The 20,249-nt window shown below is 45.5% G+C and overlaps 1 pseudogene; it reads right to left on the bottom strand.

The window, feature by feature from the left end:
* The window catches only part of LOC116856405, a 197,528-nt pseudogene that overhangs the window by 143,499 nt on the left and 33,780 nt on the right, over positions 1 to 20,249 (bottom strand).

The following is a 20,249-nucleotide window of genomic DNA, read 5'->3' as shown; positions in this document are numbered from 1 at the left end:
AAAACTCTCTTGCAAAAACCCTCAAGTGGCGACTGCCATCCCATCACTTCAGGCCTCAAAACTCTACATGGTTCCCCACTGTTTAAAGAAATGAGCCCCCTCCCTCACCCCTGGGATCCTGTACCAGGCCCCCTCTATCGGCTTATCCCCCATCCTTCCCCTATTTGAACTTTCTGAGAAGCCGGGGTCCCGTCACGCCTCTTGGCTTTGCACTTGCAGTTCCATTTGAAACTATTGATGGGTGAAAGTCCTCACCAATCCCCCGGTCTTCTCAGCTTTACTGACTTCTTGTCATGCTCCCCCACTCAGGCAGGCACCACCTCCTTCAGGCAATGTGCCTGACCCACTTCCCACTAAGTTCTACAGGGGCAGCGTAGCGTTAACACAGAGGCTCTGGACCCAGCCTGCCCCGCGTGCTATTCCTGGCTGCACGTTCTTGCTGCACTGCGCCCGCCCTTGCCCCTAAACTTCTCTGTGCCTCAGTATCACCATCTGTAAAATGGGGCGATGTTAGCACCTCACAGGGTTTTCCGAAGGATTACATGAGTCCCTGTGTGCAACTCGGAAGACTGCCTGCCTGGCATAGAGTAAGCACTTAGTATTAATCAATTTATTTTTATTTTTTATTATCACTATATCGTAGTACTTAACATACTATAGTATAATTCAAGGTTTATTGGTCTGGTTCCCACGTGGATTCTTTTTTTTTTTTTTTTTAAGATTGTATTTATTTATTTGACAGACAGAGATCACAAGTAGGCAAAGAGGCAGGCAGAGAGAGAGAGGAGGAAGCAGGCTTCCCTGCGGAGCAGAGAGCCCCATGTGGGGCTCGATCCCAGCACGCTGGGATCATGACCTGAGCCAAAGGCAGAGGCTTTAACCCACTGAGCCACCCAGGCGCCCCTCCCACGTGGATTCTTTCAGCAATTCAACTATAGGGTCTACGTGTGTATTCCCAGGGCCTGGTCCACACAGTAGGCGCTCTATAAATGACCGGCGCATGCAGGAATGCATGAGGGAATACGTGAATGACACGAAGCCTCGAAGTGAGTTTCTGCCATCTGGTTTGGACTTCCGTGTGAAGCAGACCATAGGCCTTTTCTCAAGAATATGAAGAGCTAATGAAGTCAGATCCAGAAAATTCAAGCCCCTCCAGAGCAGAACTGGGCCACCCAGCAGGGCAACTCCCCTGTAGGCCTAGTTTGGGTGGGTCCCTGCCCCGAGCAGCCAGTCCCTTTCTCTTCTAATTGTGTGATAAAAGAACTAGCTCCTCCACCCTTCCCGCTTCCTCCTCCCACATTAAAAACCAAGAGCAACGATCTGCTGTCCTGTCAGAGCCCCAGTTGTCTCTGGGGGAAGACACTGGCATCCCCCCGTCCAGGCAAATTTCACCATTAGGATGTTCAAGGTGGAGGCATGGGATCAGAGACTCCCATGAGCCCCCGGGGTCTGCCTCCATCTTCCCCAGGTTGCTGGGTCCCAGGAGCAGGTGCGGGCTTGGGGAGGAGGGATGTTGAAGCTCTGCAAAAGACCCACAGCAGCCCTGACCGTCTTTGAGGCCTCCATGACCTCCTCCTTCCTTCCATTCACACACCTGTGCTCCCTGCCAGTGCTTCCCATCATATTCGGGGCAAATAAAATGCGAGGTCCTACCAAAGCCCATGTGATCTGCCTCCTGGCTGCCCCTTAACCCACGTGCTTCCCACTCCCACCCCCCGCGCCCCCACCACTCTGCCCCTCTCGCAGCCTCCTGCTGCCAGCCCCTTTAGCCGCGGCTCCACAAACTGAACCCACTTGCTCTTTTCTCGCTGAAAAGGCTCTTGCTTCAGACATCCTCTCAGCTCAGTTCCTCTCTGCGTTCATTTATTGGCTCTAGCATTTATCAAATTTAAAACTTTTAATTACGGTAGGAAAGACATGCACGACTTTCCGTCTTCACCATTTCAAAGCACGCCGTTCAGTGGCATTAAGTACATTAACCCCGTTGCACAGTCATCTCTGCTATCTATCTCCAGAACTGTTCTCACCTCGCAAAACTGAAACTCTATGCCCATGAAACGTGGACTCCTCAGTCCCACTCCCCTCAGGCCCCGGAACCGCCATTCTACTCTCTGCCTCTGCGAATCTGACTGCTCTACATGGAATTGTACAATATTTGCCTTTCTGTGGCTATCTTATTTTGCTTGGTATCCTGTCCTCTAGGTTTATCCATGTTGTAGCCTGTGTCAGAATTTCCTTCCTTTTTAAGGCTGGATAAGAGTCCATGCATGTATATGCTCTATCCATATGTATATGTATCCATTCATCTGTTAATGGGCACTGGGCTTGCTTCTACCTTAGGCTATTACGAATATTGCTGATAGAAGAGGGAGGTATAAATGTCTGCTGGCGTCTCTGCTTTCATTTCTGCTGTATATACCATTGCTCGGTATATACCCAGGAGTGGAGTTGATGAATTGTGTGATAATTTCATGTTTCATTTTTTGAGGAGCCAGTATATCATTTTCCATAGTGACTATGCCATTTTGTATTCCCACTGACAGTGCACAAAGGTGTCAATCTTTCTACATCTTTGCCAACACTTGTTATTTTCTGTTTTGGGTTTGGGGTTTCGTTTTAATAGTACCCATGTGATGTGGTATCTTACTGTGGCTTTTAACAGATAATTTTTGAGGCCCTACTCTGATCTAGGTCTAAACTAGATAATTGTCAGGAAATACAAATAAAGTCCATTCCTTGACATCCAGGAAGAGAGAGGGCAGCAACATTAAACCTGAAATGAGCCATACATGGAACTAAATCCCTATAGATATTATCTTATTTAATCCTCACAATCCCCCTAAGGTGAGTTTAATTATCCCACATTAATGAAGAAACCTAGTTCATCAAAGTTTGGTGACTTCCAGAGCTATTAGATGTGACAGAACTAAAAACACATGTTTTTGAGACTTAAAAGCCTACGCGCTCTTCTCTATGACAATTGTTCTCAGATATTTAAAAAATTTAGCTAAGCAAAAAAAATATATAAAAATAACTTTGAGGCACCAAAAGAGTGTTGCCAACTTTTTACTTGGCAAAACAAAGAACACTGGAAAGCAATTAATTTGCCATAATGTCACTATTCTTGCATAGGAAGAAAATATAACCACATACCCTTTGGAAAGCATACACATACGATGAAGTTTATTCAACTGAATAAACTTAGCTTTATGAAAACCTCACTCCACTGTCCAACCCTGGTAGTGAGGATCGTTTCCCAAACCGTGACTGTCCTTGTCTTCTAGATGGCAGGCGCCCCAGCCTAGAAGGCCCTCAGCCAGGTGCTGTGGGAGATGCCAAGTTGAGTGTGAGTCGGCCTTGGGGGCAATTTGGACAGGCACAGAACAAGAAAATTAAGTGTCCCTGAGGGTTAGCCAGCCTGCACTGCAAGTGACGAGGAGGTAGAAAACTTCTCCAAATCCTGCCACTTCTGCCACCTTCATGACGTCTCTTAAATTTTTCTCCTCCCTCGCTCTTACCACTAATCAAGGTCCTGTTTTTGAGAGGAAATTAAAAACTTCTATATAACAAAAGCCACCATAAATAAAGGGAAAAGATGAGCCACGAATGGCAAAAGCAGGTATTTATTAAAGAATTTATAAAACAAAGGTTTGTATTAAAAATATATAAGGTAAGGGGCACCGGGGTGGCTTAGTAGATTAAGCAAGCGTCTGCCTTCAGCTCAGGTCATGATCCCAGGGTCCTAGGATCAAGCCCCACGTCAGGCTCTACACCCAGCATGGGTCTGCTGGAAATTTTCTCTCCCTCCACTTTTCCCCTGCTTGCTCTCTCTCTCTCTCCCCCCTCTAAAATAAATAAATAAGGTCTTTACATATATATAAATTTTCAGGAAGAAAAGAGTCTTAGACAGTAATACCCTGCTATGTCTCTCTGCCCCCCAGCCTCACCCAAGTGTAAACAGTCTCCCACACCCACACAGAGAAATGACTTGAAATTGGGATTGCATCAATTCATCACACTGCTCAGAAGGGCACGGGGCTGTTCTCACAGTGGCCAGCTCAGGATTTGGGTCCAGACGGCCTGGTTTCCACCCCACCTCCCCCTTTACTAGCTTCCTGATCTAGAGGGAGCTATTTAACCTCTCTGGGTTTCAGTTTAGTCCTTTACGAATGAGGTTAGTTGTATGTACCTTGTAAGGTGGCTGTGTGAGATAATTAAGTCACTGCTTTACAACATTGCCGGGCCTGTGGCAAGTGTTTAAGAATTTTTAGCATCATCTGCAGGAAACCCTCCAAGACACAACCTTCTTCCTCTTTTGCCAAGGCTTTTGTACTTCCATAAGATCCTGAGTACCCCTTCATTACATTTAGAGAAATGCTAAGATAGTCACCACACAGGAAAGTATAAAGGATAATGTAATGATATATATTATTATATAATTATAATCTAATGAACAGTCCTGTTTCCTCCATTCTGCTCTTCACATCTTACCATTCCACCATGCCTGATTTAGGTTTTTGTTTTTGTTTTTTTAAAGCAGGAAGTAAAGATGTGGCCCTTTGTGAGCCTGTCTCCAATCTCTTCTCTTACGCCCCAGATGGGGCCACTGTTCTGGTTTTAATGTTTTCTATTCTTTTGTGAGCACTTACACGTTACCCACATAAGCAATATGTGGTAGTATTCTCCTGGGTTAAAAACCTTTAGTGATTTCCTTTCACTGACAAGAGGAAATGTAAGCTACTTTGCAGGACAAGTAACAATAAGACACCCCCAGGCCCGGCCCTTGCTGGCTCCTCCCGGGGTAGGTATTATTCTGTTAGCCTCTGGGCTTCAGACATACCACACTGTTCTGTTCGCCCCCAGCACACCAAGCATCTTCACATACTGACTTCCTTTGACACCTTTATATTTAACACAACTGTGACAACTCCCTCTCTGCCCTGCCTCAACATAATATTACCAAGGCTTCACAGGCGGGGGTGGGGGCTGGGAAGCTGGCCTGCGAATGAGCGACTGTGTGCCAGACTCTTCTCCTATGTTACAGTCACATTTAATTTTCACGACAACGCTGAGTATAGACCAGTGACCTCATTTTATAGACAAGGAGGTCAATGTTCAGAGATGTTTAGTAACTTGCTAAAGACACACAGCTATGCTTTCTACCATTGCAAGTGGCAGAGTCAGAGGCTGAACCCTCATGTGTCTGGTGCTCTGATTCGTGACCCACGGTTATCCTGGTTCATGAGGACCAGGTGCAAAACCTGGCTCTGCCCTTCACTTGTTTCTTGACCTTGGACAAATCACTCTTCCTCTCTGAGCCTCTATTTCCTTATTTTTCAAATTAGAAGATTGCACTCAATGGTCTGGAAGCTCTCTTCCTTCCTAGGGACACAGAATTCTCTGCAGCACCCTTATAGTCCTAACCATTCCTTTAATCTAGGGCGTTCCCACTGAGAATAGTCTAGTCTCATGATCCCAAGTCCGCAGAAACCCAACAATCCTCTTCTACACTCTTGAAAGTTTCTACAGCAGTCTTTCAACTAGCAACTCCTGCTCCAGGTCTGCAGGTCTAGGCTCATGCCTGGCTTGCTGCATCTCTTCCTGAAGCCAAAAAAAACCGTAAGGGAAAGAGAAATAGGGACTCCAAAGACAACATTCTCATGAAATTACATTCAATTCTTCTCACTCCCTGAGTGACTATGAGCAACCTACTGCCCCACTCTGATTCACGATGACCTCCCTCGTAAAAATACTGGGGGTTGGTTTCCAGTAGACTGGGGTCCCTGCTGGGATACTACAAACCACCTGTGACAAGAACTTATAGAAGAATGAATCATTAAACAAAGGCCCATTCTCCATAGGAGAAACTGACCTCAGCATATTCAGATGTCTCTTTTGGAATCCAGAAGTCTCTACTTATCTGCAGGGGGATATGTCCCAAGTCCCCAGTGGATGTCTGAAACTGTAGATGGTACCAAACCTTATATTTACTATATTTTTCCCATACATACATAGGATAAAATTTAATTTATAACTTAGGCTCAGCAAGAGATTAACAACAATAATAAAATAAAACAATTATAATAATATACTGTAAAAAAAATTATGTGACTATGGCCTCTCTCTCTTCCAAATAATGAGATGAAGTGACATGAATGATGTAGGGACCGGAACTTAGCATTAGGCCATTACTGACCTTCTGATGGTACAACCGGAAGGAGAATTACCTGCTTCCTGACCATGGTTGATGGTGGGTAACTGAATCCATGGAAAGACAAAGCATGGATGGAGGGACTACTGTAACGGGCCTGTATCCCAACTTCAAAGTCAGATTGGAGGGAAGGTTCCCAAAAGAGCAGGGATTTAACACTGAGAAGAAGAAGGAAAGAAGAGAGTAAAACAAAGTTCTATCCAACGAACTCAAGACATTAAGGAAGGTAGATGAGTTTGCACAGACTTCAGAGTCAGGTGGTCTTAGAGTCAACTTCCCTTTCCGTCACTTACTAACTGTGTAAACTCAAGCATGGACTTAGTAAATTTAACCTCTCTGGGACTGTTTCTGCACCTGTTATAAAAAATAGGCTAATCATTTTTATTCACAGTAACTTGGGGGGCTTGAAGGAGATGGTGTGTGAAAGTGGCTCTTCAGCGCAGTAAAGGTGTTCCAAATGGCTCATTGTTTTTATCGTGTGTTTTCTATTTAAAGAGAGTCAGGGACTGCCAAGAAAACACAAAGAAACTTAAGGCCAGATGTTTCCCAGCAAACACATCTATAAGAAACATGCTCTGGGAGCATCCTTCATCACAGTACCCTAGAAGGGGAAGTGACTCTAGTTATTACTAATTACAGAATAATTACACCCAATTCAGTCTCCTCTATCCTCACTGCCCACCGCTGCTTGAATGCCGGTACTGAGGGTGGGATTTCACTGCTTGCCATCCTAGTGTAGTCACTGACAGAGGGGAGGGGAGGCAGACCATTGAAACGTTGAATGTCAGAGCCTGTGGCCCTTCCAATAAATGAGGCTTCAGTCTCCTTTACAACCCAGCTGTCATCAAACCATTTGCAGTTTTCAGTCCCCTCCAAGTTCTATTATTTCACCAAGCCTTTGTTCTTGCTGTTCTCTTTCCTGGGGATCCTCCCCTCTTCTTGACCTAAAGAGACACCTACTCATCCTTTAAGATGAAGCTCAAACATCATCACCTCTGAGAAGTCCTCAGTGAACTCCCACCCCAAGCTGGGTTAAGTGTTCCTCTGCCTCCCCAGCTCCTTCTACTGAGCACTTAATTAATACGAGCGAAATGGTTTATGTATGTTTCGGTCTCCTTGGACTGGTCTCCTTCAAAACCAAGGATCTTACCTTATGAGCCTCATATCCCTGCTCTTCCCACAGGGTCTGACTCAGTGAACAGAAACTGTGTGAGATGGTGAGCCACCCGAAGGGGCAGAGAGGCCTGTGTACAGGCGGTAGCTGGGTTGCATCGGGGGGAGCTGCCCAGGGAGTGTGTGTGGCAATAATTAGAGCCTGGATCTGGTCTTCTGAGTAAGAGGAAATGGAGAAGAAAGGTTTTTATTCCAGAAATGCTCTGGGAGTTGTTTTGGTTTCATGTCTGTCTGCCACCAGCTGAATTCATGGAGAAGCCTGTTGAAAGCATCATGACAGGCGTTTCTTTTCTTCTCCATTATACCCAACAAATTGGTGGGATGCTGGACACATGTCTCAACCGAATTATGCTCCAAGAGCAAGATGAGAACTTTTCTTTGAGAGGGTTTTGAATAAGGTAATGGGGTATAATCCCATTACATGATAACCAAGTTATTTGGTCATTTGGGAGAAAGAGGGATGGACGTTCTGCCAATTTACATACTTGACATTGTGCTAGGCACTTTCCACATGTTAGTTTACAACATATCTGTGAAATTGGGGGTTGGTTGTCTATTTTACACACAGAGAAACTAAAGGTCTAGATGTTAAGTAACATGTTTGTGTGTGTGTATGTGCAGAAAGCATCTTTCTTTTTTTTTCTAAATTTAAATTCAATTAACCAACATATAGTACAGCATTATTTTCAGATGTTAAATAACTTTAAACTAGTTCTACATCTAGTTAGGGACTGATCTAGGTATAATTTTTTTATAGTCCCAGAACCAATGAGGTAAAGATTATAAGTTACCCACCAAATATCCAACTCCCCCTTTATGGTTGCATGTGGAACCCCTACTCCTGACTGGGCAAACTGCTGTTAAGAATAAATGTATTTCCCAGGCTCCCTTATGGCTGAAGAAGGTTCTAGCCAATGACATATAGTTAGAAGGCGCAAGGTGGGTTTCAGAGGAGGCTCCTGGTAAGGGAAAGCGCACACACCCTTTGTTTCCCTGATTTCTCCCGCTATTAAGCTAGAACCAGGTGTACTACATGGAACTCTAGAAGCCATGTTGGATCTTGAGGTGACCTTGAGGATGGAAGCCATATGCTCACATGGGAGCCCCTGATAACTATGGAGCCTGTAACCAGCTCTGCACCATCAGACTTCTTTCATATGACCAAGGAAATTCTGGTGTGGGTAAGCCTCTGTTTCTAAAGCTGAAATAATACTTATGATGCCTCAGCTCAATTGCAAATTTCCTGTGGACCCGTAGGCAAGCTGTTTAAATATTTTGGACCTCAGTTTTCTTACCCAGAAAATAAGTAGATTGTATTAGACAGGCATTTTCAAGGAACATTCTTTCTGGCACTAAGGTACCAGATACACAGTATAACAGTGGGCAGCCAGCACCGCCAGGTCTTGCAAAGGCCACAGAACAGAAGAGCCTCTTTCTCAAGGATTTTCAAGGTAGTTAGAAAGAGAAACAGAGCATTCATTCATTCATTCATTCATTCAGTGTAGTGGATGCTGGGGCGTACTGTCCAGATGCCTCCTTAAGGCTATTTCCCCAGGTGCCAGGAGTATTGGCTGCTGACAGTTCATAGATGACTTCCTCTCCGAATTGCCTACGTGAAGGGTGTCTCCTCTTGCAAAGCCAAGCCTGCTTTCTGGCAGTCCAAATTCAATAAAGGATTGATGTGGATGGTTCAAGATCCTGGCCACCTTCCCTCAATTTGTGACAACTTAGAAGGCCATCCCACCTGGAGTCCCAGCCCAAACCCGCCTCGTCCCTTCTAACTAGTTCTATCCCATCCAATCCTACTTTGCTTACTCCATCATGGGTGATGCTCCCCCAAAGCACTCACTTCTAAACTGTTTGCATAAAAATCCCTGCCTCGGAGTCTGTTTTCCAGGGCACCCAACATGAAACTGTTGGTAGTAGTATGGCTCTCTATGGGATTTTGGATCCCATCATGGGAACAGGGAGAGTGCTGAGAGCACCTGGCATGCCGAAGCCCTGAAATTGGGAAGACTTCTGCTCTTAGTGAGTCAGGGTGGGATCACAGTAAGAGGAAAGCATAGGCTGGTGCTTTGGAAGATGTTTGAGAGCTTTGGGGGAAAGTAGTCATCATTAAAACTATGGAAGCGATGGCACAAGTGATTGTGATTGATGTATTGGAGAAAGTCAATGAGAGGCTGGAAGTGATTAATCACTAATTTAAGACAAACTATGAAAGTCAGAGGGGAGGGCCTCCTTGGCAGCATATCAAGAGATTCTCCTCTCCCACAGCTGGAAAGCAGAAAATCTGAGGACCACACCTGGACTTAATTAAAAGGGTAGCCGAGATCTAGTGAAAGTATCATTTTCTACCCTGCTGTGACTAAGGTCAGGGCCCTGATTAGGAAGGAGTGGGACCCTCAGATATGGGGTGAGCACATCTGGGTTGATGCATTTGAGAACCTGGGACCTGCCCCTCCGGCTGTGCTAGATCTTCTGGGCTGCAGAAGTGGCTCAATATAACGAATTATGGACTAACACCTCCCCCCCCTTGAAGATGACAATGGAGGACTGGACCCAACAAGGAAGCAGATGTCTGCTTCAGGACTTCCCTTCCCAGTGACCAGACCAAACACCAGGACCAAGCCACCCCCATAATCCCACCATGGAAATGCTGGGCCTTCAGGAAGGGCTATATCCTAAAGGAGCCACAAGGTCCAGCCCACCTGCATTGGCAGATGCTAGGCACCCATGAATAGTACTAGATCCAGGGACAAAAGATACGGGTAAAAGAGAGCATTTATCGATATGCAAACACTCTCCCCCACAGACACAGGATTTACACAGGACAAAGACCCTGAGAGACAGTCCCAATATACCAGTAGACTGGCTGTGGGGATCTGGCTGAAGATCACGTGAAGTGCCCACCTTAAGGGAAATGGAAACACCAGGATAGAGAAGAGAGGAAAAGATCAAAAGCCTCAGAAAAGTGGGCATGCTGGGGTGATTGGCCACAAAGAGGCAAGGAGCCTGATCAATGACTATGTACTGAGTAGTAACTCCTGTGGAGACAGGCATGGTGATAATTTCTTGGGATTCTGGGATGAATAAGCATGGTCTTGTATGATATCTATAAGCTATGATTATGAAATAAGGAGACTGATTTTTAAAAACAAAATTATTCAGAATAGATGTTTCCAAATGGGTGTGACTCTTCTGAAAAGTCCTGTGGGGAAACCAGGCTTCTCACTGATGCAGGGGGAAAGCAGGGGAGATAGAGTCACATGACCTGAGTTTAAGTCTGGTTTGATAGGAGGCTCCCTTCAGTTTAAACCTGTGTGACCTGAGGAAATGTTCTAACTTCTCTGAGCCTTATGTTTCTCAAGTATAAAATTTGGATGATAGTTTCTGCCCTGGTGGGATGCTTCCCACTTGCATTAAAGTGAAATAGTATAAACAAATGTCTCATTCAGTAAATGCACCATAAATGCTCAATAAAAGCTGGTTCCTTTTCCCTCTCTTATGATTCTATTACTCTGTCAACTCCTTTTGGTAAAGTCTCATTTCAGTTTAGTTTAAAAGCCAAATAAGAAAACTTGTCTAGTTTTTTCTTCCTTCTGTCATTCTTCCCTTTCTCATACTCCTTTCTTTAGCAAACATGGGCTGGAATACCTCGTGTTTCCTTCACTTATCTTATTCACATGTCTCTGAAAGACTTTTGCCTATTGTTATACAATGTGAGTAGCCCTATGGGGTTAGTAGCCCTATGGCCTCCCTCTAGGAGGCCCAGAAGTCTGTGCCTCTGGTTCTGAAGCTACTGGAAAATCTGAAGCAACAGCAGATTGCCTGAGAAGAACCTCAGCCTTCATGATGGGATATGTTTGAGAAGTCTCCCTTCATCAGGATGTCTAACCTACACATCAAAAGTGAAATAGGAGGGGCACCTGGGTGGCTCAGTGGGTTAAAGCTTCTGCCTTCGGCTCAAGCCATGATCCCAGGGTTCTGGGATCGAGCCCCACATCGGGCTCTCTGCTCAGCTAGGAGCCTGCTTCCCTCTCTCTCTCTCTCTGCCTGCCTCTCTGCTTACTTATGATCTCTGTCAAATAAATAAATATTTTTTTTAAAAAGTGAAATAGGATAAGAATGGAGTGGCAATACAGAGCAACAAATGCAAAGATGAGCTATCTTATCTGTAAAATAATCGTAATACACGCTGAACACTTACTGAGCCTCACACAGACGGTACAAAGTGGCTGGGGAGACAAAGGTCCCTGAGACATAACTTCTGAGAGCTCAGAATCTAGGGAGAGAGGTCAGTGGGCTCATAGGTGACCACAGCTGTGTGCTAGGAGAAAGAACAAAAGATGCTGGAAGGAATTCCCTCCATCCCGAACATAGGGAGGCTTCACAGAGGTGGCGCCCCTTGGCCAGAAACTTGAAGATGCAATGGACAGGGTGAGGAGGATGGCATTTCAGGCAGAGGGAACAGCACATGCAAGCAAAGGGGCCAGAACAAGCAGGGGACATTTGGTGAACTACAAGTTATTCAGTAGAGGCCGGAACACTTCAAGCTGGCTGCAGAAGCAGAGAGGTGGACAGGTTAGATGGGAACCTTCTGTCCTGGTTGGCTTGGTATCACCCTGCTTAGGCCTATTGTCCTAGCATTATAATAACAGTGTTCACTTTTGCCCTCTAAAGTATCCCTGTTTGGGCGATAGATTATAGACTCACCTGGTTTTAAGCAGGAGAGGAGCGTGCTCCAGCCTGTGTGGTGGGTGGTCACTCTGGCTACCATGAGGACAGCTGGGAGGGGTGAGACTGGAGGCCTGATGGTGGCCTTTTGAGGTCCCATCTGACCCTGGCACTCTCTGATCCAGACAACCCTGGACGAGGCACCGATTCTAGAAGAACACGGAACTGTCTTTTACTAATAGATCAATGCCTAATGAGCCCATAGACATGACAGGGTTGAGAGGAGGGTGACAGACCTTTGTGGCCTGAGGATTCTGGGCAGAATTCCTGGACAAGGCAGATCTGGACCTTGACCTTGAAGGATGGGTAGGATTTAAATAGTCAGAGGCATGGAGGTGGGCCTGGTGTGAGATAAGGTGTAAAGGTAGAGGTGATTAGGGAGAGCAATGAGAATACTAAGAACACTTACATAACAAGTCAGCAGCCACAAACTGCCACCCAGTCTTAGTAGTAGCTTATAAGCATATGCTGTTGTTATTTCTCCAGACTCCTGCCATGTCCCTGGGAAGAGTACAGGACAGTGTGTTAACCTGTGAATTTCCAGAGCACTTCGGGCACAGCACTGGGAGCCTTCCCATATGCACAAGGGGGCTCAGAATAGGCTCTGCCCCTTGCTGTAGCAGAGGCTCCCAAGGCCAGCACCATATGCCCATATAGTTCTGGGGCTTGGAACAGACAAGGCATCCAATAGGGTTGGTAGATTGACTGATCACACAGAAAACAGATACTTGGAAGGGTTGAGTGACTTGTCCAAGGTCACACCGGGAGCAGATGCTGACACTGGAGCTTAAGCCCAAGACTCTAGAACCCTGTGCCATGTGGCCACAAGTATTCAAATTATAGACCTTAGCATTGTGAGCCATCATAGTTAAGATGAGATTCTAACTATGTTCCTCTTTTTTTTTTTTTTTTGCCTCTCTGGGTCTTTCCATGTCCTTCAGCCCATCATGACCCATTCCTCTGTCTCTCTGTAAAACCTTACATGTCCTTTAAGAGCCTGCCAGAATGTCCATCCTCTGTTGTGCTGTTCCCACCTCCCTGGCTGAGTGAGTGACCCCTCCTCTGGGCTGCCATAGCATCATGCTCAAACAGCAAGTATCTATTATAGACTGCATTGTAAAGTGGGGTATTATCGAGTAGAACTCATAGTAGGCTCTGCCGTCCATGCTGCCCTGAGAGCCTGTAGGGGGTAGGGCACTATATCTCATTTATCTTTGGATCCATAGTACTCAGACCAGCTCCTGGTCCATTGTAGGTATTTGGCGAATTTTCATGGAATAAATGAAGGTACCAGACCTTGGTGTGATCATATACTATTATATTATCAGTTTTTCATCAGGGTTTGGCCCATGGGAAACCCTAGCAGCACATCAGAACCTGGGAGGAGAGAGAGCAGAGCTATTTTTTCCCCTCTCCCTCTTTCAAGCTTAGAAGGCACTCTATTAGTTTGCTAGGGAACAGACTAGATGGGATAAATAATAGAAACTTCTTTTCCCCCAGTCCTGGAGGCTAGAAGTCCAAGATCAAGATTTTGACCAAGTTGGTTTCTTCTGATGTCTCTTTCCTTGGCTTGTAATTGACTTCTCTTCGGATCTTCATGTGGCCTTCCCTCTGCATAGCCTATGTCCAAATTTTCTCTTCTTGTAAGAACACCAGTCATACTGGATTAGTGCCCACCAAAATGACCTCATTTTAACTTAAGTATCTCTTCAAAGACTCCCATCTCCAAATATAGTCACATTCTGGAGTCCTGGGGGTTAGGACTTGAACACATAAATTTGGGGAGGGGGACACAATTCAGCTTGTAACAGATGATTTCAAAGTCTCCCCACTCCTGTGACTTCCTGGGGGCTAGTCCCTAAACCTGCGTACACCTCTGCAAGAGCGTCTTTATAAATGCTATTCAGTTTGAACCCTTTATGAGTGTGCTGGCTATTTTCTGGCAGGCCTCTCAGGGATACAGATAATGAGAACTATGGTGGAAAAAACCTGCAACCACTATAAAGTTCCTCAAGAAGGGCAAAGTTTAAGGCTAAACTGTGATGAATTCAAGGCCAAATAACAGATCCTTCCTTCCCTGTGCCTCATTCTCCTCATCTGCAAAATGGGAATACTAAAAGCAGTCCCATGATCCTTATGAGCGTCCTGTGTGATAGAGGGCAGAACAGCGCTGCACACTGGAAAGGGCAATGAGAGTAAAAGGGTACTTAGTCCACAGGGTGGACCCACTTTTCCAGGAGCAGAGAACAGCTCTACAGCTCTAAGTTCCTAGGTCAGGAGGAGCCTGCAGATCAAAGTTCTGAAAAAAGGAGAGGGATGTCAAAAAGGACAAGAGCTAACTGCTAGCTGCAGAAAAAGGGTGAGGCAGGAGGTGGGGCATTTTTTAATGGGCCTCTTGTCAGGATAATTCCTAGACACAAGGGAGGGCCTCTTTCCTCCTCCTTGGTTAATAATGACCCACCTCAAGGGCTTGCTGAGTATCTGTGGGAAATGGCCCAGGCAGAGATCCTGGATACGTCTATTTATGATGATGTTGACATAGAGAAGACCAGTATATTCATGCAGAGGCCATGTTTCCTGTTTTTATAAACATCTCCAATGTGAGAAAAGTCTTCAATGGGTCCATGGGCACAATTTATAGCTTGTTCTGTGCCAGCATAAATCAAGCATGCACACCATCCCAGTGAAATAACTCAGATCGTTGATTTAGGGTGGTGAGGATCTGCAAACAGCCTGGATTCCAAGGCAGCTCATTCTTACACCCTGCGATGGGCTTAGCTTTTGTCTTTGGGAGCAGAGAGGGTCCATCCGGCCACACGGTGCAGAGTGGAAAGCATGTGGATTTTGGTATAAGACAGTATGGGTTCAAAACCATGGTGATGTAAGGTTTAGTCTCCTCCTCTGTAAAACCAGGCCATCAGCTGCCTCAGGAGGTTGTTGGAGGAATTAAAGGAGGCCACAGGGCCTTGGTAGGTGCTACTTTGGTGATAAAATCACCTTTCTTTCCCTAAGCTCTTGCATTCTGTTTTGTTTTTTATGTCTTCTAATTTAAAACTGGTCTCCAAGTTAGCATAAATGGAGTCAGTCACAAGGTGTGAACACCAAAGACACTCAGAACACAGTGTGCTTGAAGATAATGAAAGGGGACCCAAGACTCAGGCTGAAGCTTTGTCCAGCAGCACGTTGAAGACCACAGAGCCTTTTCTCTCGCACCAGCTTCTTTGGATGCGAATTCTCATAACTAGCTTTGTGTGGGAACAAATGATTTTACTTTAGAATAACAAAAGTGGAATAATAGCTTAACAAGACAAGTCACGTTGCAGCCCATAACATTGTACTCTTGGGGATTGAAGTGGTTTCTGGGCCACTGGGGATCTTTAGCAGTTTCTGAAAAAGAGTATTGCTATTAAGATTGAGCTCAGATGAATCCTCTGTGGATGGTTTTTGTTTTTTTTGTTTTGTTTTGTTTTGTTTTTGTGTTGTTTTTTGTTTTTGCCAGCCTGTTCAATGCCTATACAATCTTAGATATGGCAGAAAATACATGTGCAGTGTCTCTCATGACTCAAACCTAGGAGTATGGTGTTTAGTGGATTCAGAAGATCTGACTCTGGCCCTAACTCTGCTATTCGCTTACCAGGAGACCTTGCAAAATCATTTCCCCACTCTTGGCCTCAGTGTCTTCACTGGTGGAAAAGAAATATCATCCCAATCCTAACTAACTCACAGGCAGACGGGGGAGGATCCAAGGAGAAGATGAATGTGTGGTAGTTTATTGACCATGACTATCAGGCATCTCAGTGCCAAAAAAGAAGGCTGATTTCAGCTCCCCAAACCTCAGCCTCTACCCACTTCAAAGGCATCCGCATCTTCCTACCTCCCTGGTGTCCTCCCCTGGCTGGTTTCATTCCTCAGCAAGCCCTTCGACTGCTTCCTTCTATGTAGAGCAGACATTGTTATTTTTAATATAATTATTTTAATGTATTTTCAACCTTTTATTTTAAAAGAATTTTGAGTTACAGAAATGTTGCAATACTTATGCAGAATATTTTAATGCACCCTGCACCTAGATTTCCCAAATGTTAACATTTTACAGGGCTTGCTTTATCTCTAAGAATAGATAGATAGATAGATAGATAGATAGATAGATAGATAGATATAGATACCTTGCTCCCTCTGGCCATTCAGGTTTTAGCTCAAAATGCCATCTCTGAAAGGTCACCTTCCCTGACCAGTTAATCCCTTAATTCCACATCCCCGCCGTGTCATACCATTCTCACTGAAGTTCTCAACTGATACTTTCCTTGACTATTTGCTGGTCCCCTCTCTGCCTCCCTGGCTAGGATGGAAGTTTCCCATTTGCCTTGTCTTGCTTGCTGCTGAATTCTCAGAACCTAGAACAGAGCCTGCAAAGAACTGACACGGAAGCCTATTTTGCTGAGTCAGCAACTTGGGGAATTACTAGGTCTGGCCTGTGCAGGATCCAAATGTGCACATGGCGTGGTTCTCTACGCTCAGAGTGTAGATGTCCCCAAACATCTGCATGCCCTAGCTGCAACATTCACTTGCATCAGGAAATCACTGCTGTATCCTGTTCTCAGAGATTACCTAGAGCACGGCTACCATTTGCATGGAAGTCCTCTGAGAAAGAGAAAGAAAACTACACCAACGCTCACAGACACAGAAAGAGAGAGCACGGCCAGTTTAGTGGTTTATGTACTGGCTCTGAAGACTGCCTTGTTTACCTTCAGGTTCTACCACTTACTACTGGTGACCTTGGGCCAATTACTTAAACACTCTCTGTCTTGGTCGCCTTGTGTAACATACAGATATCTTCTTCATAAGCGGTTCAGTGAGTAAATGCATTAATATATTTTACATGCTTGGAGCCATGCCTGGCACACACAGTAAGTGTTCGGCAAGTGTCAGCACAATATATATTACATAATTGAGAGCAGACAGTATGTACTGCTTTACCATTTGGCCAAATATCTTGAATATTCCATATCAGTACATAGGCCATGGTTATTAATGGCTAATAACTTTCCAACATACAGATGCACCATAAGTTTCCTAACCTGTCCCCATTGCTAGATATTTAAGGTGCTTCTGATTTCGCTCTATTATAAACAATACTACACTGAACATCCTTGTACATGTATCATCATACCTAACAGTAACTATTTTTTTTTTTTTCACTGTATTCCTAGAAGGAGAATTGCTGGGTGAAAGGCTATGCATATTTTCTGACCTGAGATATAGATTCCAAGTGCCCGGGACAGGTTTTCCTGACAGAGGCGTTTCCTCAGGGACCCAAGTCCAGAGGCCAGGGTGGCTCCCATTTCCAGCCATTTCCACGTCGCCCTGTGTCCCAGGGCCAGCTGGGCAGCAGTCTGTATGTCTGGGGAGGCCACCACAGACAGGTTCCTGTCATCCTGTTTACTCTGCTCTGGGCAGGAAAACAACCTGGATGTTCTCTCCTCAGAAGGTATCAGAGACCTTTGCTTTGAACTTCATCTAAGAGAATAAAAACAACATGTACCATGCCTACTCTTTCCCTGCTGGCTTTTCCTCTGTTCTTTGACCTGTGATACCACATCTGCCAAAGCATCCATACTTAGGACCCCTTTCAATCACAGCTTCCCCACCCCATCACCCAGCAGAAACATTTCTGTCCTTTATAGCTTAGCTCAAATGTCGCTTCTTCCAGGAAGCCCTCTCCCCTTTCATCCATGTATCCTGGTGGGATGGGAAAAATACGTCTAGTTTTTGACCTGCTTGCTCACAGATTGTGGAATGCCCTTTTTCACACGAGGAGGAGAGTCTGCTGGTGATTTTCAGATAGTCCGAGCAGCCCTTACACATCCTCTCCCCTACCACCCCAGTGAAATAGGGATCAATCACTCTGTAGCAGGAAGAGTGGGCTGACACTGGGACTCAAGTTGAAAAGGAGGAATGGCCCGATTCCAGTAGGTTTTCTCTGAGATGGCAAAATAAATTGTGCAGCCACTGTCTCCAAAGAGGAGGACCCGTGTCCCATACCCAGGCAGCATCCCTCCCCCGGTGGGGGCAGAACCTCTGGGTCAAAGTAGAAGCCATAAGACTAAACAGGAAGAGACATACAGAGAACACAGGAGGAACAGACCTATGTTTTGTGGGGCTTGAAGCATATGCAATTGGGCTAGGGCAGCGTGGGGGGGGAGCTTTCCTTAAGAAAAATAATGATGAATGTAAAATATCCATGACCACTCCAACTTACCCAACAGGGGAAGCATGGTGGAGGACAGGGGGTGGGGAATGGAAGAAGCAGCATGTTCATCCACTGAGCTTAAAAAGGTCATTCTGCTGCAAATTTTATAATTGAGCTATGGGCATATTCCAGGATCCCTCTCAGAAGGCACTGAGCAAGCAAGGGGCTCTGAAGCTTGAACTTCATTACCATCACCTGTGCGGTTAGAACTTTCTAGAGCTGAAGACCAGAGGAAGACTCTTCTCTAGACTCCATCCCTTATAAGCCTCCAGGGTTTGGGGCAACCTCTACCCCATACAGCTGAGGTGGAATCTTCTGCCAAATGCAGGGGGATGGTAAGCCAGATTTATGTGGTTTAGAAATATAAATAAATATGATATTTCTTGCACTGAAGTATCCTGAAACATCTTACCTATACCATACTCTGGTTGATACCTTATTTTTAAAAAAGATGATCAAGCAATATATCCTGAGAAAACTTTTCCCTTCACGAGTCTCCCATCTCAAACATGGGGATGATGAAACTGACCTCATCACTGGTGTGGCATGAGAAGGAAATGAGCAAATACAATGAAAGATCCTGGCATAGGGGAGCCATTATTTCTGAGCATCTGCTCGACCCCTGGCCCTTGGGGAGGTCCTGGGGACAGGCCTGGGAACTGCCAGCTCACAGACCAGAGGAGCTTTCTTAGACTGAAGCCCCAAGGGTTTGGGGAACACAGGTCAGCTTTGGGAGCACACCCAGATCCAGCAGTCTGGGGTAGTAGATCCAAGCACATGGATGTCTTGTTGTCTTCCATGGCAAATCATGGCCCCTCTGAAGACCTCAATTTCCACCAGAATCTGGGGAGGATGTCAGAAGGGCTAGCCGAGGTAAGCACCTAGCACAGAACAAGTAGAAGTGGAAATGTGTTCTGTTACATCCATTCCTACCAAGGCTGAGGTTCTTTGGTGGGACCCTCCCTCTGGTTCCCTGGGAGGCACTTCTGAATCCTTCTTCTCTAGAAGAAACAGACTCAAGCTCCAGGCAGAAGGCTTAGGATACTTCCTCCTTCCTCTTAGTTCTACTGAATTCTATTTAAATGAAGTATCCTCCTTCAAGCAGGAAACTCAAACCACTTCCTCCAACTAAAGAGTTTTTGCAATGTCCTTTTGTCTTAACATTTAGCCAGATGCCCAGCTGTGAAGCCAGAAGAAGCCTTTGATATAGGGGTGGCTCTGAGACACTTTTTCCTGGTTCCTGTGTTGACTCAGGACAATAGGTCTGGACTGATAACCCAAGTCTACATCCCCAAGCTCTTCCCCATTGCCCTCCTTGGACTTCCTACATTTCGGCATCATTCGGTCCACAAGCAGCCTGCTGTCAAGATGGCAGGCCACATCGAGTGATACTTGTTCACTCCTAGTACCTACTCCCTCGATGCCTTTCTCCCCTGCACCAGCTGTGTCTTTGTCATAGTTCATTCTCATGAAGACAGGGGATATCCTGATATCGTATACTGGGCACTTGACTGAGAGCCAGGAGCCCTTGGCTTTGCCAACAATGTGTACAGTGTTAGCGACATCCCTAAGCTTCCACTCATGTGTAAAATAATAGGGGCTGAACCAGACTGGTCTGAGGGGTGTCCTAAAGAGCAGTCCATACACCCCTCATCCTACCGCTTGCTCTTTGTGTTAAGGTACCGGCTCCCTGTTCATGTCAGCATAAGTCTTAAACTCCAGTGCTCTTCTTTAAAGCTATTGTTCACTGAGCACTTGCTAGAGACCAGGCCCCATGCCAGGACCTGAAGATATTTAAATGAATAACATTGCTCTTACTCTGAGGGAAATCCCAGTGGGAACCAAGAACATTTAAAGATGAAAAGAAAGGGGCTAATTGCTAGG

This window comes from Lontra canadensis, unplaced genomic scaffold (genome assembly GCF_010015895.1).
Source record: "Lontra canadensis isolate GAN:19392208 unplaced genomic scaffold, GSC_riverotter_1.0 scaffold109, whole genome shotgun sequence".
NCBI lineage: Eukaryota > Metazoa > Chordata > Mammalia > Carnivora > Mustelidae > Lontra > Lontra canadensis.
The sequence above is the reverse complement of the archived record's forward strand: the minus strand, read 5'-3'. Positions and strand labels throughout refer to the sequence as shown.